Here is a 15,563-nt window from a genome sequence, read left to right as displayed (position 1 = left end):
GCTGCATGTGCTGGTTTTAAAGATACAATTAAAGGTTGAAATAACAAGATTTAAAAGTCTGTCTCTGATTTACGCCTGTCAGTGAAAGGCATATCCTGAAGGGGAGAAGCAGAAGAGATGATGGATGGATGAAGAGTATTCCATGCCCCGATGCCATGAAAATGAGGAAGGCCTTTCATTACACCAGCTTTGCTTTGATACACTGAAAAAGAGAGAGCCTTTAAAAAGCATCACAGAAAGAGAAAAGTACTTTCATGTAACGTCCTCTGTGACGTCTCCAACATACATCATGAAGCAGGATAGCTAATAGGATTTTTTCCCATATCCATTTAAGAGTCTCATCTTCAGAATACAAGCATGACTCATGTTGAGTTTTCAATGCTTTACCTCAAACTCTACCCTTTTCTTAAACAGCTCATCATCCATTTCATTAGGATGGTAGGTTCAATGAACACAGCTGCAGTGGGAGGGAGCGGATACACCTTGTTAAAGAAAAAACACCTAAACAGGATGCTCTAAAAATAAAGCGGACACGCTCTCAATGAGGCAGAGGTCATTTGATTTGTCATCTCTATATATCCCTCAATGAGGTGTTAATGAAAGGCCAGCATTATGCTTGCTCTGCTTTTGTTCACGGAACAAAACGAGGCTGGTGTTCTGGGAACAAAACAGCCAGACTGAGCGTGAAACGTAACTGAGCAATAGGTGGAGCTCACATAAAAGGCTAGGTCTTTAACAACACTTAGTTATTAGTTCAGTGTTTTAAGCCAAAAAAATGTTAAACATATTAAACAGTAAAATTGCAACAATGGAGGTGTGGTCTCTGTTCCTGAAGGCGTGAAAAGTACATTACTTACCAAATGCCCAGTACTGATCGAAACACTGTGGATCTTTCTGTGACTGTCCTTGTTGTATCTCAATAAAGAAAATAAACAAATGCTTAAATGTAGGCCATCAGATAAAAGAGGCCAGCTGTGTTACATTATTCATCTTCTGGAAAGGTTTGCAGCAGTGGTCGGCTCTGTGTTAGCCAGTACTTTGTAGCTTTTTACTAAATCGGTGTGATCTGAATTTGAATTTCTCTCTTATTTACCTGTTAATGTCTTTTAGACATCCACTGGTACTTTATTTTACTGTTTGAGTTTTATTAAGGTACGACAGCTGACAACTGTTTCCTGATATGGCTGTTTTAAAGTAATGTTTTTTGACCACATTATAGGATGGGACTTTTATTGTGAAGAGTTTGTAAGAGAAATTAAATGTTTCTCATTGAAGCAGCTTAGCTGCAATTAGCGGCGGCTGTCAGGAGGTACGGTATTTACAGCTACAGTGATCATTCCTCCTCATCTAGGACTTGGACCGAGTTCAAACCAAGTGGCAACATCTGGACTTAAAATATGAAGCCTATGTGGAAGTGTTATAAACTGCAGTTCATGGAGCGTCCACTTGGGGCTGGCTGCAGAAAAAACCAAAAACACATACACACCCATTCAAAGAAGACGATCTTTACAGCAGAAATAAACTTGTTTACAGCCTGGTTCAAAAAATGGTTTGAGTCTGAAAAGATCATTCCTCTATCGGCAGAAACTGTAGGGGTGGTGAACTTTTTCATAACTTGTAAATTTTTTTTTAGATATTAAACTTGCACGTTTTGCTGACATAATTGACTTGACTGACAGGTGTGCTATTAGCTGTTAACAAAGAGGCTAAAGAGACTGCCTTAGCTCTGTATTTGAGTCATACTGGATCGGCCAAAGTTAGGTTGAGTTAGCATTTTAATATGGCAACTGCTGACAACAGGCTTCAAAACAGGGCCTCAAAAACAGATGGGGGAAGCCACGGATACTACATACATTTATTATACAGTCTATGGTTGAAACGCACTTTCAAGCAGGTAGAACTGTTGAAACAGAGAGGCAAATCTCTGCAGAGAGGGGCAGCTGTTGCTGTTTGATTAGCATGGATCGGCTCTGAAGCGTCACGCGTAACATGGAGAAGACAGGGGTATGATCTACATTGTATTCTGTCACAGATTACTCTGATACTCCTTTACCTGATTGCTTTTCTTTTGTCTGTGTGAAAACTTCTACATCAAACTAGTTTTAGAGTAAAATACTGCAACATGTTCTCCCCAGAGTCCTCCACTGTGAGTAAAAACTGCGAGACACCCAAACAGACCAACTTATAATTCATCAGTATTTGTGATATACTGTACGTAATGGTATGGTATATAAATTTCCTTACTATCACTGAGTCCATCCAGCCCAATCTGTTAATGAAATCAGTGATTAATAGCAGCTGTGAGAGGCTCCAGCTGTAATTGATTGAGGGATAATAAGCGAGGCGTAGCTTTCAGTAATTGTTAAACGTGACCTCCATCACTTCCTCATGACACTCGGTGATAACCATATGTCTCCAGGGGGATACATTCACTGGGAGGAGGGTCGTCAGGGTGCTCAGAGAACAGGGGAAAGGGACACACTTGACACTTGAAATCGAGAGTTATACATGTTGATCTAATCAGACAATACTAAAAATCAGTTTACCATGACACACGTTTCTTCGACGACAATCCCTCAATTCTGACTCGATGGACTAAATTGAATTATTGAAAATCAATTATACCTGGTTTATACTTCTGCGTCAAATCCACGGTGTAGCCTACACGCACAGGTCTGCATAGCCCCCATACTTATGCAGAGAGCTACGCACATAGCGGTCGTGCACCTCCTCCAAAATGTAACTACGAGTCTAATTGACGCGCATCGCAAGCCCTGTGATGGGTTGTATTTCCTGCATTTACAGCACATCCGGGATCGCCCCACACTGGCTGTGTATTTCATCTCCTTCGACATCTCCTCTCTTTTCTTCCCTCTAAACCTTGCTGTATGATAGGCAACATGTATCAGCTGTAAGTTATCAAAAAATGTAGTGGGGCTGGAAACAGGCGACCAGACTATCAGAAACCACACTGCCCTTGAGTGTTTTGTTGGAGTATTGCTGCGCGACACAGACACATCGATACACAAGCATGTGGTGCTCATGTCCGCATCGGCCACTGCTGCGTAGGACCAACATAGAAGTATAAACCAGGCTTTAGGTATTATTTGTAATGAGGTCCATTTGAATAGAAAAGGGCCTGTTTTACTCATAATGATGCACACCAGCTCATTTAAATGTATGCAAACATCACTGACACACAGAGACGCTATTAGCTCTGCATCGCAGTTTATAGAGCATTAAACTGTTTGCGCGTACTTTGTGAATTAGATGAAGTCTATTTGGCTAGTGGGCACAAAAGCTATCCTTTAGTGATCAGGCCCACAGTGTGTTATTACTCACAGGGATCCCGGTCAGCGCAGCCCCTTTGAAATGACACAGACGTAGCTCTATTTCAAGCTCTTTACTCTGCTGCCATTTATTTTGTCACCATGAAGCTGAAGCGACTTATACTTTTTCCTTCATCTGCAGCACACTGATCAGATAATCAGGTCTATAATGTGGGTGTAAGTTTGACTGCGTCCCAGTACTTTGGTATATTGTGAGTTTTTATCTCAGTTTACTAAAAAAAAATTGAGCACCACAGTCCGAACATGATGGTGCTGACACAGTGATGTGTGAAGAGTTTTTTTATTCCAAGCTCTTACATTCAGCTTTTCTGATTCTCTGATGTAACTTCTAAAAATTGAAGAAAGCGGGTAAAACAGCAGTGTTCAGTGAGGCAGCAGGGAACTCTGCTGTTGTATGTAAGCTGCTGGCATCCTCTGATTCAGAAGGTCCTGAAGTAATGTTGTTACCAAGTCCCACTCCTGACAGCTGGAGCTCTCTGGGTTCATAGGCTCACAGTTTTTACACACCTGTAGATCTCTCCTGCTCTCTAGTTAGCTCAGAAGTTTCACCTCCTTTTCATTCAGTCCGTTCAGTCTCGTTCTTCTGTAAACTCCGGCTCATAAAGGTTTCCTCCTGTGCAAACAACATGCCATCACCGCTGTCAGAGTAACTCATTTTTTAGTGGTTGTATTTTTGTCACTTTTTAAGCTGCAGACCTGAACAGCTGATCAGTGCGCTGCAGGCGTAGTAACAAAGTAGAACTCTGATTGCAAAGTAAAGTGTATGAATCTAGCGCACACTAAAGCCTGATTTCTACTTCTGTGTTGACCCTACGTAGCAGTGGCTGACGCGGACATGAGCACTAAATTCTTGTGCGTCGATGTAGCACAGCTACTTGATGTGGTAGAGCTGATAGCCTAGTTTCAGTTTGAGTTGTCAGGCGGATTTCTAAACAATCATTATTAGCATTTTATTTTTATTTTAAGATTTAAGTCCAATCTTTGTCCTTTTTAATGAAATATCAAAGTTTATTTTGTTAAACTAAAACAATCTGAAAGTTCAAGGTTGCTCTTGGATAACTTTTAATTTCTGCAAATATGCAACGGTGATGGAGAGCTCAAAAACAGATGTTCAATTTCAACAAGGCAAAATATTGAAAAGTAGCTGGTCAAAAATCTATTTATTTGGAGGGTGAAGTGAAAATGAGCAGACACGTCCTTAAATCTGTTGTATTTGCTAGATGAGTAATGAAGGAAAGGACAAAGCAAGTGGGCCTGCTATTAAAAGAAGCACCCCTCTGCTGGGCAGCTGTGAAAAAAAAGGTAAACTCCATCCAGCTCTGACTCTCAAAGTGATCTCACCTGTGCTTAAGAAGTGGCAGCCATCACAGGAACCGTTGACGTGAGACTAAACAGCTGGAAGGAAGGAGAACCCTCACATGAGACTGAACACCACACAGGGGACAACACAAACACAAAAGGTATCACCTGGCAGCGTACCAGCTTGACAGGCAGGAAGAAAGAGTGTCCACAGGGATCACTACACCACTTTACAGGGGTCTGCTGCTCAATTAACATCACTGCCCCTTCACCATAAAACAGGGCTGTGTGGAGCAGTGTGAGGAGAGAATCAATACTCCACGACAGCTTCATTTGCAGCAGTGTGTGAGTTGAATTCAGTCAGAGGAATAATCCCCAGTGTTAACCTGCTAATCAATGAAATCAATTTGGTAATACAGAGGTCTTGTTGACTGCAGCGAAGAATAAACAGTGCCAATAATGAGAGGTAGAAGTGGAACGTGGGCTGTGCAGTAACATAAATGCAGAGCAATTTAGTTCTCAAAAGGACAATCAGGATCCAGCTGTCCTTCGTACTAAGTACTCCCCTCTCTGCTTTCTGTCTGAAAAGTAAAAATAAAACGTAATCTAAAAAAAGAACAAACAGGAAGTCAAATCAAGCATGAGCCTCTTGAGTTGAAAAATGATCAGAGCCCATGTTAAATGTCCATTCTTACAGCAGAATAAACATGCTTAGTATAACAGTTCAGTTCACTTTACAGCGTATCTTTGTTTTTCTCAGCTGTATAGGGCACATTTTTTAAAACAAACAATTTCATGATATTTGGGGCATGGTAGATTTCACTGACAGGTGGTTGTGTTTTGTGAACTCCACCTCTGCCAATTTCTAGATTAGTCAAAACACAATTATCATCAGTATTTCAAATATGGCGACTGCTTTCTTTGGTCTTCATAAGTCCGCTTCAGAAACCACAAGGTGACGTCAACCAAGACTACATCCAGTCTGAGTCAAACAACAGTAGTTTGTTCCAGGGCTGTCACTGTATTCCGGTATTGACAATAACCCTCAATACCGGTAGACGTAGACGCAGCAGCAGAAGAAGACTCAGTAATCAGCTAGCTAGCTTGCCTTAACCACAGTGTGTGGCTTGTACTGCGGCGCAAATCATGGCAAAGGAGACGATAGATAATAGCGCAGTTCTCTACTCACATGCTAAACAAGTTTCCTTGCAAGTTTGGGAGTTTGTGGAAAACCTGTAACCAAGTGGCAGCATCCGGTCTCAAAATATGAAGCTCATGTTGAAGTGCTAAAAACTGCAGTTCATCGAGTAGCCGCTTGAGGCTGGCTGCAGAAACACCGGAAACCACATACACACCGATTAAAAAGCAGCGCTCTGAGCCATTTTAATCACAAACTTTAGACCTTTGCATGTGAAACAAGCTTGCTATAGGGTCCACAATAGACTGAGCCAAATATGCTATCCAATTTAAAATGTTTTAACTTTTTATTTAAACAAGATGAGTAAAAAGCAACAACTTTTCGAATAATCATCAAATAGATGACAATGATTATTGAATAGTATTTTGGCTTGAAATGCACATCCATAATTGAGTCGGGAGTTTCTGACTGGAAACAAAACAGGTTAAAATTAACAGCGATGCCTCTTCATGGTTTACAAAAGAAAAACAAAACAATCATCAACAAGATTGACTGTTTCTATATTGTATGTTTTAATGCCTGAAAACACTCAGAGGGGGTAGATGTCAGCCCAGATGATTGAGAGCACACTGTAGAAAAAGCTGTTCCTTACATTTCTAACAGCACATTTTACAATAATGTACACATTTCACAATTTAAAGAAAGCAGGATGAGATTTTTTTGTCCAAAAACACAATTTATATATTTACCAGACAAAGTCAACAACGATTTAAGATAAAAGATAGAAAGCGTTTCACACAAGGGGGCACCAGAATAAACACAAACAAAGGGTTCCTCACAGGAGCGTTGATATCATCCAGCCTGCAGATGCTTCTATGTGATGTGACTTCATACTAGGGGTGACCCCGACTAAGGATTTGCTTAGTTGAATCTGATTCGTCAGATTTTGCCCATAGTCGACGAATAGTCGAATGTTTGTTGTTTTTCCTTATTGACCCAAAGTCTGCATAATGGTGACCGCATGACAATATTACACATAACCATTTACAATTAAGAGACTCGTAGCTTATAGTAAAAGGGACAACAGAATATTATAAGCATAAAACTTAGATTTTTTAAATTTATATTTGATGCAAAAACAACGAGGTGATGATGGAGAGAAAACTCAAATAAGGCCACCATCCGTTAAACATGGACTGTTATAGAATAAGGAATCAGGAGATATTTCTGGATCAAACTGTACGTGAGGAAAACCATTGTGTTTACAGGCAGAAGTGCGCTCCTTTCTCTGTTGACTGTAAATCCTGTCATAGAGAATATCCTCTCTGATGGTGTGGAGGTGGATGGGATGCTGTGGATCGTTTTTTAAGCTTCGGACAGCTTTTGCTCTCCCTCCTCGTTCTTTTGGCCCCATACAGTTTTTGTGTGGTCCGGTAATCCTTGATCTCACAGCCCTCTTCATGAAGATGCTCCTCATCTTCATCACTATTTTTAGGATCAACTGAAGTTTTTGTTCCTGACATTTTGAGCTAGTACAAAGATTTAAAGGCCAGCTGAGGTACGTCTGCTCCACAGGTCCTGCTAAATGGTCCACCTTTAATTACCAGGGGAGATTTAATTACCACTTTGAGGAGATTTAACACTTTAAGAGCTGTTCTCAGAATTACATTAAATAAGTCTATATTTATATCAAAATAGGCTAAATGAGACACTATTTTTACGGGACACAGGAAAATAATGTAAAATTAGACATTGAGCACCCCCATGGTTTGAATGGAATGATCCACGTTTCATATGCAAATATTCGACTATGAGATTGGCAGTCGACTCAGGCTTGTTAGAACCTATCGTTGAATATTCGACTATTTGGGGTCACCCCTACTTGATACTAATGTCCATGAACTACTATCAAGATTTGATATGATCCTTTTCATTATTTAACCCTTTCAGATGTTAGTGACATCTGTTTTGAGGAACTTTGAAATGAAATTAGTAGAATGATTAAATATTTTCTAGGATATTGAGCTTTCCCCTCATATTCCAGGTGTTTTTCAGGACTGTTTTTTTTTTTCCACAGATTACACTATTTCGTCATCACATGCAGAGTTCGGATGTTTCTGTGAAACAACCAGCTTATTACATATTATTAATAACGGCCTTGATATTGAGCTGTTTCTTACCATTGGCTTATTGCCATAGCAAAATTAAAAAACAATGGGATAACCTCAGCTACTGAAATAAAGCTGTTGCTTCCCAGCAACGACATGGATAGGCTAAACTAAGTCCATAAATGATATAACACCTTTAGTCATTTATCAAAGAAGCAAACAGATAAATTACCTTGTCAGTTTGTACTCTGCAACTAGCAGAGAACGGAAAATAATATTAACATAACGGCTAGCTTTAATCCTTCTTAAAACAAATCTAAGGGCTCGCTAATCCAAGAATGATACAACAAAACGGGATCGCTCGGGCCAATATCAACAAATAATTAAAGTGACTTGTATGAAAATCATATTCTTGAATCAAAAGCTCAATGGGAAAAGTGTGAGCTCTCCAGAATTTGAACTCCCCTTTAAATCACCTGGTCTGTGTCAGGGTACTGTCGCTATGAGTTAGTCATACATAACAGAAATCAAATTGGAGAATTGTATATCTCTCTATGCAGAGTTATATGTGTATTAAAGCATGAACCCAGCCATGTTATCTAAGAGGAGCCAGATGCACCACCCTGAGCTTCAGATGAGTCAGTTGTTATTGGCAAACAGTGTGTGTTATTAGTGTGAAATTAAGAGAGTTGGCAGAACAAACACTGCTGAGCAGAGTCAATACTGTGACTGAACATGAGAAATGATTACATTATGTGTGTAAAACAGGGCTGTTTTTGTATTAGCTGTAAAGTACAGGTTGTGTAAAAATGACCACAGATTTTGATCATTTGAAAATCATTAAAACCCTTTATTTAATTAAAAACAGTGCAAAGACAACATATTGAAAACTGAAAGATTGTATATGCTCATTTTAAACGTAATGGCTGCAAAACCTTTCAGAAAGTTGAGACAGGAACAACAAAACAGTGAAAAGTTGTGAGACTGCTCTGGACCTGAGCCCCTTTCAGATGGACTGAGGTGATGTGTAAAACTTTCTGTGTTCGGCTGAATCAAAATCTGACATTCTTTTTGGAAATCATCAATCAATCAATCAATCAATCTTTATTTGTATAGCGCCAAATCACAACAAACGTTATCTCAAGAAATCATGGCTGCTGTGTCCTCCGCTCTAAAGAGGAGAGGGACCAGCCAGCATGTTATCAGCTCACAGTTCAAAGCCAACATCCCTGATGGGGATGCATAAGTGCCCATGCATGGGCATCTTTCACATCTTGGGAAGACTCCTGTAGGAGCCATAATGTGTGTTCCTCTTGTGTTGATTATTTATCATGATCCTTTCTTTTTATTGTTAAGACTTAATTCCTGGTGAAGGGCACAAAGGTGGGCTTAACCTTTTATGTACCTGTTCAGTTGTGTGGTGGGAGGCAGACAAAGAGGGTGAGTGGGTTTGAATATTTTCTGTGGACTGTCATTGTTTGTTTTGACCTTATAGTATTGAATTATTTTGAGTCTTCTGTTAATAAAACGTAAAACTATCACTTACTTTGATTCCAAATTTTTGTACAAGGCATTACAGACACAAGCCCACTTAGTCTAAGCGGCACTTTTTCAATGATAGCCGCTTCAATAGCTCCATTAATGCTGAACAATACATACAGGTTTAAAAGCAACATATGCTGCCATACAGACAATGACTTCAGGAAGACCTTACATATTTCAGCAAGACAACACTAAACCACATTCTGCACATATCACAACAGCATGGCTCTGTAGTAGAAGAGTCCTGTCCCTACACTGGTCTACCTGCAGTCCTGACTTGTCACCCATTGAAAACATTTGGAGCATGATGAAGTGAAAATACAACAAGGGAGACCCTGAGCTGTTGAGCTGCTGAAAAGAATGTGATAATATTTCACTTTAAAATCTGCATTGATTTTTCATAAAACAACACAATGGAAGTCTTTTGGCTTGTAGCTGCAGTATGCCCTTCTGTAATAATGAATCTTGTTTTGTTATCTTTGACTTACATAAACTTCACGGTATTATGAAACAGGGAAAAGTAAATAGAAAGTTTTGCAGAGTGACGTGGCACCTCTGATGAAGCACGATGACCATCTGCTCTCGGACCTCGGTTGATCTGAGGCTCTTCACACCACTTTGAAAATAAATCGAGTGCATTGAATAAATCAAGTGTTGTTGTACCTGTAGTATCTGCAGTAATTGTCCCGCTGTACTGTAACAGAACTGTTAGTGGTGCTCTTCATGTTGACTGCAGAGATCACAGGTCCATATGGTCAGCGGTGACTCACTCTGTCTGCCTGATCCCAAAAAACAAACCTGATGTAGCAGCCGTGTGTGAGTGTGTGTGTGTGTGTGTGTGTGTGTGTGTGTGTGTGTGTGTGTGTGTGTGTGTGTGTGTGTGTGTGCGTGTGTGTGTATGTGTATGTGTGTGTGTGTTTTACCTCCCCCACAACAACTCTACTACTCAGCCACAGTCTTGTTGTATCACTGAGCACAGCTCTGTCCATTTGTTGTTTATTAGAGATGGTTTTCTTTGTTGCATCATGTAATGTCATAGTAAATATTTTCGACCTGTGGGAACTTTTTTTTAACATTTGGCCAACCTCAATTTTTGCAACACATTAAACCTTTAAATGATGAATGATGAAGTGGACCTCCAACCCCTAAACCATTAGAAAGTAGTCCTGGGAGTCCCTTGCTGTGGGAGCTCAGGAAGTTCAAACTGTCCCATTTCTCCACACTTAGCTAATGAAGTATAAGCACGTATTCAGCGGTCAAGTGTGAAGGGATTTTTAAAAGCAACTCGCCGACCCCCTTTTCATTGCACAGTAGATTGAGAAGATAACATTGTGTGAGACAAAAAAATGTAGCTAATTGTGCTGGTGATATTTAGTGCTCTGCTTGGGTCATTTCTTAACTTCCTCCTGTTATGTTTCTCTGGAACAGCGATGATGCCGGGGGCGGCAGTAGCTCAGTCCATAGGGACTTGGCTTGGACAAAGTTTGGCAAGTGGACTGGTGGCTGGAGAGGTGCTGGTTCACCTGCCAGGGCACTGCCGAGGTGCCCTTGAGCAAGGCACCGAACCCCCAACTGCTCTGGGTGCGCTGGTTGACGGCAGTATCCTCACTCTGACATCTCTCCCTAAGCATGTTTACTGCATGTGTGCATTTGTATGTATATACCAAAAAAACTGTATGTGTAGCATGTCCCAAAAAAAAAATATAGCATGAGTGAAAAAATTGAATTTCCCCCCTGGGGATCAATAAAGTACCTTTCTAATGTTCCTGGGTCAATTTGACCCAGGGCATATTCAATTATCCAAAAGTGTCAGAACCCCAAAAAATCCCAATACACTTTTTTTTAAATCTAATTTTTAACTGTGTTCTTTAATTCTCACAGATCATGGTTCAATGAGGATAACTCACTCGTTTTGCATTGAAATTAATGTTAAAACTTTTTTAAATGTACACTGGAAAGCCCTAAATATAAATACAATAGTTTTTTTTATGACATAGATTTTTGTTTAATTTATTTATTTTACATTTTGAATTTATTTATATTTTATGAAGTGATGTTGATAAATTAACATGATGCTAGATGCTCAGTTCCGCATTTAGCATTCCACTTGCTCCATGAGAATGCACAGGTTGAGGCAAAGAGGGCCATTTGTTCCTAGGCAGCATGCTCTATCAGTGGGTCCTGAGGAAAAAGAGAGGGAAAATAAGGAAAAATCATACAGAAACACAACAAAAAAAAAGTGCAATGTATGCTATAAACGAGGATGTATGCCTCTGCAGAACCAAGAGGAGGACTCAACAGAGGAGACAATGAGCAGACAGCAGGAGGAGAAGGACGAGAGGCTGCAGCTTCTTTACTTTACTGCAGTAAGTAAAGTAAGTAAGTACATTTTATTTACTATAGCAACTTTCATAGAATAAAATCACAAAGTGCTTCACAGGAAAAATATTCAAATTAAAATATAATCATCAAACAGTAAAAGAAACAGACAATAGCATAATTAAAACATTAGTCTGTACAAGGTGAGTCGAAGGCCTGTTTAAATAAATGTGTCTTTAAGATTTTTTTTAAAAGTGACAACAGTAACAGCTGAACGAATATTTACAGGAAGAGCGTTCCACAATGTTGGTGCCACCACTTCAAAAGCATGGTCACCTTTTGTCCTTAGATGAGCTCGAGGGACAACCAGCAAGCCCTGGTCAGAAAACCTGAGTGACTGGTGAGGTTGGGGTGGAGCAGGTCGGCGATACATTCAGGAACCTGACCATGCAGAGGAGGCTCAGTGACCTGCAGACCCTCATGGCCTCAAAGCTTGCCTCTGAGCTATCCAGGCTGAGCTGGATAACATGAAGTAGAAGCAAAATCAGACAGAAACTCAGCTCCACCTGATAGAGGAGGAGATCCAGACGCTATGGGAACATATATCGGACATGCTGAAGGAGCTGGAAGAGAGGCGGAACACACTCAGACAGAGATCCCAGACTCGAGACCAGACGGAAGAGGAGGTGACCCAGGCCACCGTAGTCTCAGGACTGAACCCATCGAGGGAGGTGCCTGTCAATCTGGGCTGAATGTGGAACGTCTGGAGAGACCAGACACGACAACCTTTATTTTAAGACACGTCAACCTTTATCAAAAGACATATATAAACCTCACATAAACACATGACAGAATTTGCCGTCCCGAAGTTGTCACAGAGGTGAAGACAGCGGTTTAGGAGACGTTGAAGTTGGCAGAGAGATTATTATACAAAATCCTCATTTAAATAGGGTGGTCCACACCGCTTTGGCACTCGTTATCATTTGCGCCCAGAAATAGCATGTGCAATGTTTTAGTTTGCACACGCAATATAGCGCTCGTTTTTTAAGATCTTAGTAGATCAGGCCCTGTCTGTATGCTCTGTATTGATACAGAGCATCAACTGATAGTTTCCAAACTTTTGGACGAAGACATAACGTAGAATGAAGACACTCAATACACAGTATGCATCACATCATGGGAACCTGTCTATGCGTTTAGATTACCTCAAATGAATTCCCTTAGTCATGAATATAAAGTTTCAGGAGGTCATCTGTACAGTCAAAGAACAATAAGCACAACATTTCTTAAATAAGTTAGATAACGCTTTCAATTAAAGTCTTAAAACTGCCTAGTCTTTATAACACAGCTGATTTTCCGGCAAAAGCACAGATAATTAAATTGATTTTTCTATTGATATTTATTGCAGATCAAATACAGTAAATTCATTACTTCCCTTACTCCCTATTTGGCTGGATACTAAAGTTATTTGATCTTAATTGGTGGTATAGCCCTGTAGATAGCAGTAAAAGACAAAATAAAACATAAAGAAATAGCAGTTTAATTTAAGGTAACCTCTTCTTTTAAGTCTGAACATTAACTTAGTTACTTTAATCCTTAAAAATCGTGAATAATTCTTATGCACCTGGCATCATAAATCGTAAAGTGTGTTGAGTATTATAGTATCCTAATAAATAATGATTATGGCACTTGTACGTGGTTTTCTATATTTATTCCAGGTGCTGTAAGCACTGAGAAACCAACAGCATTTAGCAGGTGAAAACACAACAGACTTCAAACTCTCAGCTTTAATGTTTGATGCCTGAAGGACTCACATCATTTTTATTGCAGTTGGCATCTGTTTTGTGTAAAAGGCGTATTTTCAAACTTACATTTTTATCATTTTGACACATTGAAAGAGTCTCCTGCATGACGCTCCAAGCAAATATCACAAGTAAATCCCAAGGTTAAATGGACAACTCTGAGTGACGTTAACTCTGAAGACAGTGACGACTGAATCCACAGAGCGTCTAACCTTAAAGTATTATTTCACGTGTAAGTTTATAAATATGCTGTCTGGTAAATTTGACGAAAATATGCTGCCCAAAGGGGGAGGAAAGTTTTCAGCAAAGAGAAACAAAATCATGCACTCCCACTGGGTGCTTCAAATATTGAATCATTCTAATTTCATATTTTAACCGATTGAACAAGTGAAGGGATTTACTCTTTCAAATACCGGATGAATGGACTGTTATAATTACACTAAACACATCCAAGTAATTCAAAATCTAAGATGACTTCATTTATACTGACATTTATACTGAGACAGCTGCTGTATGTGAAACAAAATCACACAACTTTTAGACGAATGAGTCACAGTACGTTTAACAGGTGTCCCAGTGTTTTACTCTGTTTAAGCAGTGAAGGAGTTTTTAAAAGTTAATGTTAACGCTGTGGAGACTTCTACAAAACATTTTTTGCATATATTTGGAAAGCTCTGCTAATGGTAATAAGTCAAATTTACACCGGTGTGGTCATGTAACAACAATCCGTAGGCATGTTTCTACGTGTGTGTGTGCATTCATCTTTACAGATTGCCACCTTCAACATGGCGGCGACGTTGACGTACGACCAGCCAGTCAATGCGGCGTCTGCGTATATATTTCTATGGTTATGACAGTTATGATTAGCCATTAGATTATTTAGGAGGAGTTGTCACTGAAACAAACACCCCATCAAGAAAATAGCTTTTCACTGATTGGCCAAATCAAGTGAAAACGTCATATCTACTACATTATTTAGATTAGTTTGGACGTTATGGTCTGCTAGTCAAGATGAACCTTACGTCTCTGTGGTGCAGCCAAACAGTGACGTTGTGTCATTGTTTGGCTGCACCACAGAGATGTGGTTCTTCTCTCTGCTGCTGTGCAGCTGGCATACCACACACACATACAGCATATCAGCACACTCTCTATGGAGCAGTCGTAGAAGGACACAAGCAGTTTTTGTGACTCCTGAGGAGTCTCAGGAAGTAAAATCCCTGCTGCGTCTTCTTCACTGTTCGGTGTTAGAGCTCCAGGTCAGGTCTTTCTCAATCTGGACGCCCAGGAACCAGAAGTCGGAGACCCGCTCCACACAGTCCCTGCTGATGAGTAGAAGCTGGATGTCTGTTTTTTTTTCATCCTGAAGTCCACAATCAGCATCTTTGTCTTGGAGGTTTTAAGGACCAGGTTATTGTCCTCGCACCACCCAGTCAGCCACTCCACCTCCTCCCTGTTTGAAGACTCATCCCCTCCAGAGATGCGTCTCTACACTGTGGTGTCGTCCAGAAACTTTATGACATTGTTGCTGGAGTGGGTGGGGGTGCAGTCATGAGTGTTTAGGTGTAGTGAAGGGGGCTCAGCACACAGCCCTGTGGGGAGCCGGTGCTGAGGCTGATGGTTGAGGAGGTGTGGAGGCCTACTCTCACTCTCTGGGAGCGATGTGTCAGGAAGTCCAGGATCCAGCAGCAGGGGGAAGGCAACAGTCTCAGTTCTGTCTCTTTGTACACCAACTAATGCAAACAAACCAGAATGATTTTGGGAAAGGATTCCTATTGACTATGTTGACCACTGACCTTTCCTCCAGCACATCCTTCAGGAGCTGGTCAGAGGTTGTGTTTCTTAATATTTGCATTGCATGTGCTCTGGATACTCAGGATCCTCTGAGGAGCAATCAGATGTTTTCAGTGATCCCTTGACCTTTGGTAAAACCTACAGCCTAAGATTCTGTTGACCCCCCTATCTCATCATTAAGCATGTACAATAATACATATAATTTTAATTTATA

This window comes from Notolabrus celidotus, chromosome 16 (assembly GCF_009762535.1).
Source record: "Notolabrus celidotus isolate fNotCel1 chromosome 16, fNotCel1.pri, whole genome shotgun sequence".
NCBI lineage: Eukaryota > Metazoa > Chordata > Actinopteri > Labriformes > Labridae > Notolabrus > Notolabrus celidotus.
The sequence above is the reverse complement of the archived record's forward strand: the minus strand, read 5'-3'. Positions refer to the sequence as shown.